Source organism: Mesoplodon bidens (assembly GCF_964165515.1).
Source record: "Mesoplodon bidens genome assembly, chromosome: 8".
Lineage (NCBI taxonomy): Eukaryota > Metazoa > Chordata > Mammalia > Artiodactyla > Ziphiidae > Mesoplodon > Mesoplodon bidens.
Genome location: NC_138165.1, coordinates 105292763 through 105304536, shown reverse-complemented (window position 1 = coordinate 105304536; position 11774 = coordinate 105292763).

The window sequence follows — 11774 nt, the reverse complement described above, 5'->3', positions numbered from 1 at the left end:
CCTCCAGCACCCCCTCCCTGCTACTGTTCCCCATCCTACCAGGCCATCTGCTTTTCATCATCAGTCATTACTCCTCATTTAACTGCTTGGCCACGTGACTTTTCTTTGTTGGGATATTTACAGTGAAACTGGGACAAAGCTATAACTCAAAGAAGAAATCGAGAGAGCAAAGGAGAAACACTTTTAGAAATACCTCCTATGCTTCTGAAATTACACAAACAGCCTGCACGGGCGAGGTACTGCAAAGACTTCCCAAGTCTGTGGAGCATCTGGCATCAGCGCACCTGGGGAAGGGGCGGCACAGGCCAATGGGAAATCCTTGGGCAGAGAAAGGGGCTTGGGTACATTTTAAGTTGCTGTACGTTATAATCCACTAGCCCTGGGCTTCCATACAGTATCCCGCACTCAATGGCCTATGTCAGTTGTCCTTTATGGGAGAAGGGAATTGGAGAGGTGTTCCATGTGGGTCAGATATACAGACTTGTAGGACCCAGGACCATTTCCCCTGGGACTCCTAAGACTATTGTGGGGACGCCAGGGTTCCCACTGAATGTGGGATGAAATCACAAGTCTTTCTGTTTGGAGATTAAAGTAAGGGGGATCCCTGGACTTCCCTGGTGGTCCAGTGATTAAGGCTTTACCTTCGAATGCAGGGGGTGTGGGTTCGATCCCTGGTCAGGGAGCTAAGATCCCACATGCCTCACAGCCAAAAAACCAAAACATAAAATAGAAGTAATATTGTAACATATTCAATAAAGACTTTAAAAATGGTCCACAACAAAACAAAAATCTTAAAAAAAAAAACAAGTAAGTGTGAGCCCATAAAACTGAGGACTTGTCGCTAGAAATAGATATGAACAGGACCTTGCCTTGGAAGGGAACTGTTTTACAGATGTGGAAACAGATGTGAATGGACGTATGAGTGGCTGCAGCTCTCTGATTCCCAGGTGCGGGCTCTTTCCACGACAGCACTCTGGGTCTCTGTGTCTGGCCCTCCCTCCCCTCTCTGAGATCCTCTCGGGGCTCTTCAAACACCCTGAGCCATCACGGAATGACCAGTCTGCTCCCGAGGTGGGCGCAGCCCACCCTCCAGCCTCCCCCAGTCAGCATATGGTGGAGAGCAGACTTCTCTCCCGGTCTGTTCCGCCCGATTTGGCCCTCCACTACGCGGTGCACTGGGCACGGAGCTCTAAATAGAAATGGTCCTTCTTAATTGTCTCTCCCAGCGAGGGCTCTCATCTCCTCTGCCTCGCGGGCCTGGCACAGGCTGGGCGCACAGTGGAGCCGATAAATACCTGCTGGTTGACAGCTGCAGCCCTCACCATTGTCCCAGCCCTCACTTCAAACCAGGAGGCAATTGGAGGCTCGACTCCACCTGAATCCTAGGCCCCATAGCACCTGCTGGAGGTAACAGAGAGCCAGCGTTCCCCCCCAAAGCCCTCATCCCCAACTGGGCACAAAGAGCCTCAGCCACCCTCGTAGAAGTGATGATAATGCCTGGGTGACTGGGATGTCCCACATCACCAGTTATGAATAAGGTCACATTTATCTTAAGGTTAAATAAAAACTCTAAGCCTCCAACATTACAGGAAGGGGCACTTATGGCTTGGGATAAAATGGCCAGTGATTGTGTCACACAGGGATTCAAAAAGTGCTGAATCTGAGTAACTGAGCCTCGAGGGGAGGTCATGGGCTTCAGAAGCCCCTGGTGGCTTAACTTGGCCCAAGGGACACCCAAGAGGCTAGCGAAAAGTTGAGATAAAAATGTTCCATAAAATGTGAAAGCGGAAAGGAGCAACATTTTCAAATTAATGTACTAGTTACCTTTTATGAAATTAAAATATGTCTTTAAAAACGCACACATGAACTACTCCCTGAGACATTTAAACAATGGCACACACACCCCTAATAGTCTGTATATTCAAATTGGATCTTCTCATTTCGGACTGGGGCACGAACCCGTGTCCTCTGCGTTGGCAGGCAGATTCTCAACCACTGAGCCACCAGGGAAGATCCACATATGCATCTTCTTAATGGCCAAGTGGGAGATGCCTCATATTCAGGCTTGCCCTAGGTTTGGGCAAATATGGCGTGTGCCCCCAGTTCCTGGAGAAGCCCAGGCCTGGGTAGGTGGAGCAAATCCAGACTCTTCTAATGGGACATGGAAGCAGATAGGGGTGGCATATCCCTGGAGACAATGTCAGGCCTAACGTCCCCCATCCCTGCCACAGTGGAGTGACCCCAGGGCCCAAGGCTGGGGACCCCTGCACCCAGCTGCCATCAGTCCTCTCTCGGGGGAGGGAGGCCACGGGAGGCCCAGGGGGATGGAGGCACCTGCAGAGAGGGCCTGAGCTCCGGGTTGCTGAGCAACTCATGTGCAACTTCCAGCTGCTCCTATTTACTTGGGGGAGCTGGATCTGGTGTCTCTCGCAGGCAGCAAAGAAGCCTCCGGGTAGGAAATGTTTCCTGCTCCAGGATGAGGAAGGCTGGTTGTGGGGAGAGGGGAGAGCAGGGGCTCTGGTGTGCAGGTGGGACTTGGGGATTCTCTCTGATGGGACCGGGAAGGGAGTCGTGTATGGTCAGACACTCCCACCAGTCTCAGTGCTGCAGGGGTAAAATCTCACCTAATTCCTTGGGAAACACTGGGTTAGGGTGTTTTGGACGAAAGTTCTCTGAGGTGGTGCAGGCAGCACAGAGCCCATCGACTGCACCCGGGGACGGTGCAGATTTTTCCCTTCCATGAAGATGAGGAGGTCGAGGCCCCCAGGGGACACTGGGGAGGCCCTGTCCACTGAAACCAGGGTGGTCTCCACAGCAGAGTGTGGAGGGGGCAGGGGAGCTGCTCCGACTTCGCTGGGTGCTGGTTAGCAGAGGCTGATGGAGGGTTCTGTCTACCCCCTGCCTGAGGTAGGGAGCACCTGGTCCAGATGTTGCCACCTGGTCCAGATGTTGCCACCTGAAGGTCAAAGAAGTGATGGGACTCTCCCGCTCCCCTACATCTCCGGGGTACTCATACCACCCTCTCGTCCTGGCTTAGATGCGCATCTCTCTGGGAAGACTTCCCTGACCCCCAAGCCTAGATTAGGCCCTTCCTCTGCGTCCCCACGGTGCTCTGGCTTCACATGGACCTGGGATGCATGAGGGCTGTTGGTTGTAAGGAGCTCGCTCAGATCCCTTCAAGAAAAACAGATTTATTACAGAGACTGGATGATGATGATAGTCACATACTTTATAATTTTACTACAAATCACTGAGTTGTTAAACAAGAAAGGAAGGAAAGGAGGAGGAAGCTGTTTCATTGTAATGATGCCCATGGAAAGAGGAGACAGGACTCAGCTCCACCGCGGGCCCACGGCAAGCCCTCCCTGGGCTGGGCCCCCTGGGGCCATGGCTCAGTGCTTGGAGGGCTGGAGGCCCCAGAAGGTCTCCGGAGGCTGCTCTCCCCTCCAGCCTTTCAACTCTGTCTCCTGCCACCACCATTCCAGCCAGCGGCCATGGTCTCTGCTGGCCAGCCCCCCTATATCAACCACTGGCAGCCTCAGGACGGTCAGGTGTTCACCAACAGGTCCAGCTGACCATGGTGGCGACCGTGGGACCACACAGTGCACAACGTGGCGGCCTACGGTGCCGGCTCAAGCCGGCAGGCGTCCTGAGGCTCTGTGTGTCTGTCTCTACCTCTACGCCTGGGGCTGCCGCCTGCGAAGTCTTACTGGAACACAGCCACGCCCAATTTAACGGTTTGTAGCTATAATGGTAGAGTTGGGTAGATATGACGGAGACTATAGCGTGTGCAAAGCCAAAAATATTTCTGATCTGGCCCTTTGCGGAAAAGATTTCCTGACCTCTGCTCTGAGCTACAAGCTCTTGAGGGCAGGGACCAGGTCTTGTTCACCCCAGGTAAACACACTTAGAAGAATGACTGACACATGGTCGGAGCTCAGCACATTGTGTTAAATGAATAAGTGAATGATGTCCGGGCTGAATCTGTTCAGGCTGCACCCCTCACTTTGGAACGAGGCACCCTCCTGCCCGTTGGACAGGGTGACCAACGGTGCCAGTTTGCCCAGCACTGCGGGTTTCCCGGGACATGGGACAGTCATTGGGAAAGCTGGCAAAATCTTGGGCAAACCTGGGCAATTTGGTCACCTTATGTTCAACAGCCTGGCCTCTTTCTATGTGGAATGCCCACCCGCTGCATTTTGGCCAATGAATCCACACGGGTTGCTGGAAGAACTCCATGCCGAGCAGAGACAGGTACATGAGTCAGTGCCTACATAACAGTAACAGCTTCAAACAACTGGCTAGAAGAGCAAGGCCTGAGGATGGTAGCAAGCGGGCTGGAGAGGCAATTGTGATGGGGATCCTGGATGTTAATGAGTGAAGCAGCTGAGATCTCTTTGGGCCAGGATGTTGAAGAAAGTCTCTCGGGGAGCAGGAGTCCTGCTGGGTCTTGAGTGGATGAGAAGGAATCCATCACTGGTGTATGAGACCCCCATTGTTCATGTTAATTCCCAGGGAAAACTCAGGTGGGTCCCATGGCTGTTCCTGAGCCAGTTTCCGTGGCCAGAAGGTGAGGTGCTGACCAGCTAGATGGTCACATGCCCATCTCAGAGGGGACAGTGGGGTGCTGACTGTGGCACCAGGAGCATCCCGCAGAGTGGAAGAGGTGCCCCAGAAAGGAAATTGAGGCAGCCTGGTTTGGGTTCCTTGGAAAGCAGAGCAGGAAGCAAAGCCTCGGTGCCACTCCTTTGTTAGGGAGGGAGACCTCAGAGAGCAGGAGAGGGAAAAGGAGTGCGTCTGGGGCGGAGAGGGAGCCAGTTCCAGAGTGCGTTATGCAGCTGAGCGCAGCTTGGTAACAAACGTAACTGGCTGCTCAGTCCCCCAGGACCATCTTCTGAGAATCTGTCTAAATAACTGTTTCTCAGCACAGTCCTGCAGAAAAGAAGGGAGAGAATTTGTCCACAGTCTCCCCTTTCTCGTTGGTTCACATGTAGGGTGTGACTTGCTGGACTTTCCAGTTGCTCATGGGTGGATGCAGCGTCTCACACGCTCATGCCCAGGGCAGCCCGAGAGGCAGGAAATGTACAGCGTGCACCCGAGGCCAGAGGCTGCTCAGTTGAGGGGGTCCGAGTTCACACAGAGGTGGTGATCTCAGCAATGGCTGCGGCTGGTGGCCAGTGACCCACAGATAAGCGAGAGGGTCCAAAGTGGCCCGAGAGGTGTCAGATCCAGAGGGGACTTGAGAGTGTGCAGTGAGATAAGACTCAAGTGACTACTGTCCTCCTCCACACTGTCTGGTCTCCTGCCTCTACTGAAGCTGCGACCAGGGCCAACCGGCATTTGCACAGAGAGACAGCCAGGGCTGGAATGGTCACTGGGTCATGGGAAGGTCCGCTGTTTCTAGCAAGAACCAAGGGACAGGCCTTAGCAGCCCCCAAAAGAAAAGGCAGGATGAGCTCCTCTTGGTGGAATCCAGAGAAGTCTGGAAAGGTTGCTCAGCAGATATTTAATTAAGCTTGAATTTAACTAAGCTTGAAGAAGTCATAAGCCCCAGGACCCTCATCATCTCACGAGGAGAGATGGAGAGGTTTGAACAGAGCATTTGGGTTGGCGATGTGGGAATCCAGAGTTAAATAGTGAAGTTGGAAATTTTGCCAAAGGACCTGGAGGGGCGGCAAGCAGATGGGAGGCTGAACATCCTGGAAGAATCAGGCTCTGCCCAGCCCCGGCTGTGGGCTGAAGGAGGGGGAAGGATGTGGTCTCAAGTCCCCACCATGCAGGACTCTGCTCATCTCACTGTGTCCCCATCAAACTCCAGCCCTGCTTTCTCAGTAGGAGCCAGAGGTCATGGAATCCAAGGAGCGGTGTCCCATCCCTTGGCCTTGAGGGAGGGTGAGTGTGTGAGGGTGGCCTTTGGTGGCTGTCTGTGGGGTCTGATCACCATCTCCTCGTGCAGGAATGGCTGAGGCTTCTGTCTGATGGGAACTCGGCCAAGGTCAAAAAGGAAAGTGAAACAAGTAATATCACAAAACTGTGAAAACATCTGGTCTTGAGGACAGAGGATAACACTTAATATGAATCCAACACATAGGTCCCCTGCTTTGCTTCTCTGAGTCACACCCCCATCCCTCATGATACCCTGGACTTCCCCATGATGACACTTAGCACAATGCCCGATAACTTCCGGCTTGTTCTCTCCTACCAGACCTCGGGCTCTAAGAGGGCAGGGCCTGTTTCTTGTTCACAGTCCCATGCCCAGCGCCTGCCACACTGCAGGCTCTCAACCATGTTCCGAAAGCCTGTGTTTCGTATGTTGGTCTAGATAGCAGGTCTACCCAGGCTGAGAGGCTGGCTGTGAGGTCTGTGAGCTCCCAGAGGGCAAGGCCGTGTCCTGCTCATCTCTGTTCCCATTCCCTGGACAGGACCCAGCACACAGGAAGGCTCAGAGCCATTTATTGAGTGAATGACTGACGTCATCTCCTCACTCAGCACCTTTTTGGTTCCAGCCCAGCCTGCAGCCCGGCTGAGCCGAATGATGTGCAAAAGGCCTTCTCTTAACAGCTTGGAAAACTGGGACGACACCCTCTCTGTGCAGAGGCAGGACTGGATGCGGTGAAGGTTTCCTCTCGACCCCCCGCGGGCAGCGGTGTGGGGTGTTCTCACTTGCTGGATGCCCACTTGCCCCGAGGAGGGGCGGCCATGTGGCTGCCTCACAAAATAGGTGGAAGACGGCCCTCCTGAGCCAGGGCATAGCATCCCCCAGGCTCAGGACTGCCCGAGGGGGCCCCTGAAGCCCGAGACTTGGTGCAAGTCGCCGAAATACTGTTTTTTCCACCCAGTGCTTGTCCCAGTTCTGGTAAATGCGAGTTGCATTATCAGCAATGACAGACAAGAGCACAAAGCCAGCTGGACGAGATCCAACTGGAAACGTTCCTGGTCTCAGAGGCACAATCTCTGCTCAGCAAAGCCTGGCCCTGGAGCCTTGGTGACAGCGGTCTCCTGGGTAACGGAATGGGGAGCTCGGGCCCTACGGGGGTCTCTGGAGCCAACCAGGCAGGCTGTGTGGGGCAGCTCTGCGGTGACAGGTTCCCCGAGGGGAGAAACGACCGGGGTGGGTGCTGAGGCTCCATCCACATTGCAGGCCAAGGAGGTGGGGGCAGCCTGGGTGGTTAGGAGCTGAGATGTCCTCCGTGACACCTGGGGGATGGGGGCTCTCCTGAAACAGAATGCATCTCACCCCTCCAACCCCACATTGTAAGGTCTCCAGTCACCACAGCCCAGGCCTGCCCTGCCCCCCAGGAACAGGTCATTTCTGAACACCTAGAGAATCAGGTTTTCCCATCTCTTTTGAAATGGGAAAAAAGGAATTTTGCTTCCCAGACTGATTAGAGCTGCCCCATTTCTCAAACCATTTGGTTCTCTATCAGATTGCTGCCAACTGCTTCTAACCGCCTGGATCCAGAGAGGCCTGATGACGCCCCAGGATGTGTCAGCTGTGCCCCCTTCTTCCTACAGAAATGACACAGCCTCGGCCCTGCAGGACGGGGCCTCGGTGCACTAATGAACTGCCAGGGCTGCCCAGACAGAGGCTGGGGTAGGGGCTGGTCTGTCCTCTTCCAAGCCTGGACTCACCACTTCTTTCTCTTCTCTGGCTTCATTCTCTCTCTCCCTAGCTAACTTTACCATGAAGAGAAGACCTGTGGAGGCCCCCAGGAGGTCGGTTATAGTTTTACAACAATAATTCCCTCTCAATTAGTGGGAGCCCATGGGGAGGGGTTTTGGGTTGGGAGGGGTGGGCCATGTTAGCATTGTTCCACAGGATGTGTCCCAACCTAGGGAAACTGATGGCCTAAACGCACCCCAGCCCAACCAAGTGGTGCCGGGAGAAGACCTTCCAGGAGTGAAGTCCAGACCCCCAGGCACTTTGGTGCATGTCCAGGAGAAGCGGAGGAAGTCTGGGGGGGATCTCCGGTGAGGACCCTAGAGGCCAGAGACCAGAGACAGGAGACGTCAGAGGCAGATGCCAAAAGGACGAACGGTGGGAAAAGTTTCCTACCGTCTTCTGGCAGTAACGTGTACACAGGATTGTCTAATATTAACATTGAATTCTTTTGAGCCATGGGCTACTTATACATTCTTCCAACTATTGTGAGCTCAAATGAGAGCTTATTTAATCCTATCAGTAACCAAACAAGATAGATATTATTATCTCCAATTTACAGAGGGGGAAAATGAGACTTGGGGAGATTAAATAACTTGCTCAAGCTCACTGTGGTAGCTTGTATCCAAAGATGGCCCCAAACAACTTCACCCCTTCATGTACACGGGTGCTACTTCTCCCCTTAAGAGGTGGAGCTTATATCTCCTCTTGAATCTGGGTCAGGCTCAGAACTGCTTGACCAATAGAATGAAGAGGAGATGATGTGCTGGGACCTCCAAGCCCAGGCATTAAGAAGGCTTAGGAGCTTTGGCTTCCTCCCTTTTGGAACCCAGCCTCCATGATGTGGGGAAGCCCAAGCATTCAGGTGGAGAGGCCCATTTGGAAGAGAGTCAAGGCTCTTGGCTGACTGCCCCAGCTGAGCTCTGAACTGATGTGAAACTATCTTAGAAGAGGATCTTCTTTCCCCCATTAAGACAACCCAACTCCTGACACATAGGGCAAAGTCAAGCCATCTCCACTGAGCCCTGCGCACATTGTAAAACCTGGAGTAAATACCTGTTATTCTGAGCCACAGGTTTTGCAGTATTTATTACTCAGCAATAGATAACCAAAACAATCACACAGCCAGTAAGTGGCAGAAATGGGATTCAAACCCAGGTCTGGTAGTCCAGAGTTCACTCTCTAACCACTGTCTCCCATGGCTGACCTACAACCACTGAGGTGCAGGGCATCATCTGACCCATCTCCCCGAGATGAGGCTGGCAAACTTCCTTTCACATCCAAGATGCAGGCTGGGCACCCTCAGTTTCCAGGAGCCCTGGAATGTCAGAACCTTCCCCCTCGCACAGCTTCTGGAACTCCCAGCCCAGCCTGGGCTGGGTGCAAAGAGATGGACTCAGGTCAGACTCACTGCTCCAGCCCCTCCTCAGTCACAGAACCAGCTGCCTGGGATGCCCATGGGGGCCCTTCCCACTTCTCCCCGCATCCCCCCTCCAAGTGCAGATGAAGAGCCCACAAGCTGAGAGAAAAAGAAGTCAGAGGCAAGTGAGGTTGCCCTGGTCCCCCTGCCCCTCATCACCTGAGGTCAGCTCCAAGGAGGAGACTTGTTACACCCCTCTGGGATCTGAGAAAAGAGGGGGATAGTGTCCCCTAGTCAGACATTCCAAGATAAAGGGCTTGGAAAGGAGGTGGCCCCAAACCAATCCTGCAACCCCAGGATGCTACCTGCACAGAGCATCGCTAAGGAGAGAACGATCAGCAACCTACGTACCTTGGCCTTTTGCCAAGTGAGGGGGGCTTCCCTGAGTGTGCCAGAGAACCTGCTATATGTCCTCTGTGTCTGGGATAGGGGACCCTGAGGACCTGGTGTGTGACAAGCACGTGTAGAGGCTAGCGGTGACGGGCTGTGTCTAGAGCAGCCCTAGTGGAGCACAGAGCAAGGGGAGCTGGCTATGCCAGGAATGCCCATGCTGCGGAAGCATGGCATCAAAGGGTACATGAATGTCTCAGGAGCTGGCCTGGGATGATTAGACCCAGCCCTAGAAGTCTGGAGCTGGCGGAGCATTCACCTGCGCTGAGGTGCAGCAGGAGGTGAGGAAGGGGGGGATCAAAAGCTCCCACAGGTGTCGACGTCGCCCATCGGTGGCCTCTCCTGCCCCTGTCTCCTCCCTCCATCACCCAGCAGCCTGGGGCGGGGAGGAGCGGAAGCACGAGGCAGGGGGTGGGAAGCTGCTGGCAGGGCTCTCCCTGCCTGAACCGGTGGGGCTTCCCTGTGGCGCAGGTCTCCACGGTGGAGGGGACAGCTCCAGCTTCCATGAACTTTGGAGTCTCCACTGTTTTGCATAACTCCACGCTGTAATGACTGAAATCGGATTTTTGTGGCTAAAAGTGACCCAAGGCATTTTTATTATCTTGGATTGACCTGAAAAGCCAAGAAACTGACCTTAGATTTCATACAGGGTTGAGGGAGAACTGACCCCACAGAGCAGGTTTGAAAAGGAAAAGGGAGAATGAAGTGGTTTTCTGATTTTACCCACAAGGCTCTCTTGCTCAGTAAAATTGTTACACAAACAGGGAAGAATTCTGGCTAATTTAACCAGAAACGGATTCATTGATAGGATACTGGGTAGCTCAGAGAATCACTATGGGCTCAAAAAGCAGCTCCAGCAACTACATGGTGACAAAGGGAACTCCGAAGAGGACGCCACCACCTCCCTCTGCCCACAGGGCATTGGGTGACGCAGTCTTCACGTGTTCCTAGAAATTATAACAAGAGGCAGCCACCACCTCCCATCAAAGCCCTGTTGGTGGGGAAAATGCCAAATACAGGCCCGTGACTCAGATGCTGGGCCCTGGAGGAGCGGGAGCAGGCAAAAATCTATGAAAAGGGTGAACCTTTAATTGGTCACTCTTAAAATGGAAGTAACAGCTGCATTCACCCCCAAATTATCAAGATGACATTTTCTGCCACCAGGCTAAATGAGGATTTGAGAACTAGATTTTTCTGCAAGATAGATTATTATAGAAAAATAAAGATACTTTCTTGCATGACTGAGTTTGCAGCTATGAGATTCATATTCACTCCAGAGACAAGGCAAGAAATGAACAAATGAATCAATGAAAGTCCCTAGCATGTGCTTGTACACAATGGGTCCTGGCTCAATAAGTGTTGGACAAGGATGCTGGTCAAAGTCATGGTCTACCTGTCCTCCCCATCTCCTCCACCCAATTATCTCACTGCTGCCCAGTTAGGGGCAGGGCCTTCACTCCTGTGGGGCCAGACAGGGCATGTGAGCACTTGGTCTCACAGGTGGGAGGCTCGCTCTGTGCTCTGGGAGCATGTGCAGCACACAGCAAGGGCCAGGAGACCCAGTGGTAGGTGGCAGGGTCGGGGCCTCACCGATGCTCTGGACCCACCCTCCTGGAATGGCACCACCCATCCCTGGTGCCCCCAAGCCCTGGACTCCAAGCCTCCCTTCCAGTCCCTCAGCCTCCCTCAGAGGACTCAGCCCCAGGAGGGCCATAGGTGCCATGTCCTCTGGCCCATGGAGGGCGTATCTCTTGTCCCTGCTGCATTTTGCCCTCCCCCCCAACCCCCACACCATTCCTCCTCACCATCCTTCAAAGCTCAGATGAGTTCCCGGGAAGCCTGCCCTGGTCACTGTTTGGTCTCTCTCCTCTGAGCCCCATGCTGCCAGGCCACATGCAAACCAGTGTTCTTAAAGCTGGAAAAGAATTAGCCTTTTCAGAATGACTTAGTCCAAACTCTTCACTTTAAACAGGGGCAGGTTGAAACCCAGAGACAGTGTTAACCCACTGTAGCTGTACAGCCACACCGGTGGTCAGTGGCAGAGTCCAGACCCCTGGACCTCCAAACTCCAGTGTCCTTTCTCCCTCCTGGGATGCTGCATGCACTGCCTCGTGTGTCTGCTTCGTATGTGGGTGCTGTGCCTCCCCACAAGGGCACGTCCCATGGGGATGTTATTTTTCTCCTTCTCAGGAGGACAGCAGGTGGTGCCCAGAGCCCACCAGGCATCCCCAGGGTGGGCAGAAGCCAATATCCAGCATTCCCTCCCTAAACATTTATTGATGCTCTGAGGTCCCAATAAGTAAG